This window comes from Bos taurus, chromosome 29 (assembly GCF_002263795.3).
Source record: "Bos taurus isolate L1 Dominette 01449 registration number 42190680 breed Hereford chromosome 29, ARS-UCD2.0, whole genome shotgun sequence".
NCBI lineage: Eukaryota > Metazoa > Chordata > Mammalia > Artiodactyla > Bovidae > Bos > Bos taurus.
Genome location: NC_037356.1, coordinates 15,404,749 through 15,409,527, shown reverse-complemented (window position 1 = coordinate 15,409,527; position 4,779 = coordinate 15,404,749). Strand labels below are relative to the sequence as shown.

Sequence of the window (4,779 nt, the reverse complement as noted above, 5' to 3'; positions counted from 1 at the left end):
ATGCATACAAGCCCCTCTGGCTTTTCTGGCATGTCCCTGAACTCTTCAGGAACTCTCCCATCATGCTTTTGAGTGGAATGAGTCTGGTAAGAAAGGAAACAGTATAAAGCCTTAACCATCTGACTGGTTTATTCAACTCACAACCAAGTCCTGTGCTAGAAACTGAAGGCCCAGGAATTAGATGTGGTCTCATTACTCATGAAACTCAGCCTGAAGAAGGATACAGATATAAAAATGAAACAAACGTTTTAAGAGTGGTCATTATGTGCTTAACTCTAAGCACTTGGAAGTGAAGTGTTAGTTGTGTCTGGCTCTTTGTGACCCCATGGACTGGAGCTCTTCTGTCCATGGAATTCTCCAGGCAAGTATAGTGGAGTGGTTGCCATTCCCTTCAGCAGGGGATCTTCCTGACTCAGGGATCAAACCCAGGTCTCCTGCACTGCAGGCAGACTCTTTACTGTCCGAGCCACTAAGAAAGCTCATTAAAAATATGGAACGCTTCACTAATTTGTGTGTCGTTCTTATGCAGGTGCCATGCTAATCTCTGTGTCCTTTCAGTTTTAGTATATGTGTTGCCAAAGTGATATAAGCACTTTTCATACTTTAAAATCATTTACTCTCAATGTATGGATGTGAGAGTTGGACTGTGAAGAATGCTGAGTGCTGAAGAATTGATGCTTTTGAACGGTGGTGTTGGAGAAGACTCTTGAGAGTCCCTTGGACTGCAAGGAGATCCAACCAGTCCATTCTAAAGGAGATCAGTCCTGGGTATTCATTGGAAGGACTGATGTTGAAGCTGAAACTCCAATACTTTGGGCACCTGATGCGAAGAGCTGACTCATTGGAAAAGACCCTGATGCTGGGAAAGATTGAGGGCAGGAGAAGAAGGGGACGATGGAGAATGAGATGGTTGGATGGCATCACCAACTCAATGGACAAGGGTTTGGGTGGACTCCGAGAGTTAGTGATGGACAGGGAGGCCTGGCGTGCTGTAGTTCATGGGGTTGCAAAGAGTCGGACATGACTGAGCAACTGAACTGAACTGACTGACTCTTAATGTCAGTCCAAAGAGTTAGTGATACTACCATCCTCATGATACAGGAGAAAAGCAAGAGAGACAAGAGATGCATGGAGTTCAAATCACTGAAATAACTTCAAAGGCCACAAGATTAGTAAGGGAGGCAGCTATGATTTAAACCAAGGGACTCTGGCCCCAAGCTAGAGTGTCATATCAGCTCTTTGTATGTTGGCAGAAAACCTGGATGTTTCAGCCAATTGTCCCCATTGCAAAACACACACACACACACACACACACACAATGTTAAGTTTCTCTCTCAGCTCACCATACTGGAGCTTTTTCAAAACCACTTTGATGAAGTGTGAAAAGTGAAAGTTTCCTCCGTCCTGGTCCATGGAATTCTCCAGGCAAGAATACTGGAATGGGTTGCCATTCCTTTCTCCAGGGGAACTTCCCCATCCAGGGATGGAAACCAGGTCTTCCGCATTGCAGGTGGACTCATTACTGACTGAGCCACCAGGGAAAAGCCCATCTCGTGAGGGGTTTTAATTGTGCAGTCAATATAGTTTCCTCTTTCTGGTAGATGTATATAATTCAGCTTATATAATTCAGCTTATTCACATTGCTGTTGAATAAGCATCATGTGTAAAAACATCAAGAGTTAATTTCTGTTTGTTTCTCTTGTTTGGGGAAAAGTGAAAATACTAATAAAGTGAAACCTAAACATACAATCAAAGGTGGGACCTGGTATATACAAAAGGGACTTCAATACTGAAGTAAATAATGTGCTTTATAAGCAAAATTGACTATCCAGTAGCCAATTTTACTTTGCTTTTCCCTCAGTTTTAGAGCATTACTACTAATAAGATAGATTGAGGCTCCAGTTTTATAAAATGGGAAACGTAGAAATGATACAAATTTTCTCATTACTAATACCTGAGGCCTGGCATGGTTATAATTCCATTCGGATTGGAGTTAGGTGCTTTGGGTGCAAATTTGGAGCCAAGTTACTTAATATCCTTAAACCTCCATTTTATTGTCTGCAAACTGAAAAGAAGATAACAATGCTTACCTACCAACTTACCTATAAAACTATTATAAATAGCAGCATGTGTTAATGTAAATAAAAGCAACAATGAAAACAACTTTCATAAACTAGTGTATGATCTACAGGGATGGTTTTCAGTTCAGTTCAGTCGCTCAGTCGTGTCTGACTCTGTGACTCCATGGACAGCAGCACACCAGGCCTCCCTGTCCATCACCAGCTCTCGGAGTTTGCTCAGACTCATAGGGATGGTGTTATATATGATAAACTACTTAAGAATATTGACTAAGATTCATGTGATGACCCAGCACAACACTTAATGCTTTTAAGACATTTAGTAAATATCGGATTAACTAACCATCTAAGTTTCTTTAATAGATATGTGAATAATTGAACATGTAAACAATAAATAATGTTCATAAACTTTTATTTTTATGAACTGTTCCTTACTCATCTTCCAAAGAAAGCTGAAGAGCTATTTAAATAAGAAAGTCAGTGTTTACTTTCTTACTGTGAAAATCAAAAGTGCTATGTTTTTTCAATTTTCTACATATTTTACATTGACTTAAAAAAATAATTTTGTTACATTGAAGCTCATCTCCCCAGTCCCATAAAATATCTTAACTGTTAGCCTTATTTTAAACTGATTTTCTAATTCTGCATAATATATATGCCCTTCAAAAATGGTTATTTAATAGTAGCAAAGAAAAGGAAAGCAATTCTGAAAAAGAAAAAAAAAATGCTAAAGGAGTGACAAGAAACTGCAAGATTTGTATTCAGTGTTAATAGACATATATATACATATAAATTGTTCTTTCATTTAATTTGTTCTTTCATTTGAAGCTTTCTCAAGATTTTCGTCTTCTTTACAAAGGAAAGTCAAATGATCTGACAAAATGATAGGACCAGATATGCCTGCCCTGTAGAAATATTTAAAATGAAAGTCTCAATTTGAGTGCCAAGTTCTGGACTACGAGCCATAAGAATGGATGTATCACTCATTTCTTGCAAGCATTCATAAAGGGATCTTGACCAGTTACTTCTCTCTGGACCGTATGTAAAATAGGCCCATCCATAAAACCTTAGGCATGGCTGGGTAAAGGTTAAGGTGCTGAGGTCCTTTAGAGCTTTAGCTCGCTAATCCCCAGAATCTATAAATGCATCTCTAGTGTATGGGCTTCCCTGGTGGCTCAGACAGTAAAGAATTTGCCTACAATGCAGGAGACCTGAGTTCAATCCCTGGATTGGGAAGAGGCTCTGGAGGAGGAAACGGCAACCCACTCCATTATTCTTGCCAGGAGATTTCCATGGACAGAGGAACAGTCCATGGGGTCACAAAGAGTCTGACAAAACTGAGCAACAAACACTATGCACTATACTATATAGAGTGCTGGTGCTCAGTCACTTTAGTTATGTCCGACTCTCTGCGACCCCATGGATTGCAGCGCAACAGGCTCCCCTGTCCATGGGATTTTCCAGGCAAGAGTACTGGAGTGGGTTGCCGTTGCTTTCTCCATACTATATAGAGTACATCTATCTATATTTACTTCTATATTTATGTCTATAGAACCTATATCCATAGAATCTATCTATATTTATAGAATATATATCCATATTTATCAAATCTATCAATCTATCCCTCCCTCCCTCCCTCCCAGTTTGGTACATTTCCCTAAAAGAAGTTCTGAGTATCATAGAAGAAAGAGTGTCATGGGGTTTGAAGACTCTCATGTCTACTGATTAATAACTGTAAAAATTGCTAAAAGATCAAATTGGAATTCAAATTTGGGCTGCCTGTCTCCAAAATCTGCTCCCTTAAGCACTGTATACCATGCATCTATGGTAGAATATGTCTGCTATGTAAGATAATAACCCGCAAATGATTTCTAGATTGAAAACAGAAGTTTAAAGATGGAACATGGTGAGCACTGAAGTGTCTGTGACCGGAGTCTGGTCTGAGAATGAGACTGAGAAGGTTCTAGAAGAGTAAAGGAAACATGGTTCTTCCTGTACAGTACCTACTGTATCTTCTTGCTTCCCAGCAAGACACCGAAGACAAACTTGATATTGAAAAGGACAGAACAAAGAGAATCCAACGAGCCAGAGCCAGGCACCTGCTGTGCTCACCAGAGGCTGTGTTCCTACCTCTATACTTCTCATAATTTGCAAATAGGACAAAAATATCCTCATTACTTCAGCCACACTGAGTTAAGTTTTCTGCTACTTGAAGCAAAAACAACAACAACAACAAATTGTCTCTTTAGAGGTAACACAGGAAATGGTTTTAAAAAAGGAGTGTTCAACAGTATTAGATGTTTTAGAAAGAGGAATTATAATTTTGAAATGTCTCGTGATACGGATATAAACTTCTGATCTCTAAATCATTTGCCCAGCCAGCTCACGATGAATCTAGGAAACCCCTAATACATATCATTAAATGCCCAGAGTACTAAGGGAAGGGATGTGAGGTAGCAATGGAAGAATCATGTAAACCTTGCCATTCAGTTCCTTGGAAGTTTATTCAGTTATATAGGATGATGCCTGCAAATGATCTGCACGTTTATATGTAGTCAGTCTTGCATACTAAATCCAAAAGAAAAAAAAATAGACTCTAGCTCTGAGGATTCTGTGTAATGAAGTTGAAGGACTCTGTAATTAACTCTAGAGTAATTACCCTCACACCAAGCAAACCTCTCTGGAGCTGGCAAGTGGCTTA

General features: G+C 39.4%; 1 non-coding gene across 1 annotated transcript; it reads right to left on the bottom strand.

Moving 5' to 3' along the window:
- Positions 1-484: 484 nt before the first annotated feature.
- Positions 485-593, bottom strand: LOC112444946 (U6 spliceosomal RNA). The gene has a single exon (XR_003033353.1). It is a non-coding gene; the product is annotated as a U6 spliceosomal RNA (small nuclear RNA).
- Positions 594-4,779: the final 4,186 nt, after the last annotated feature.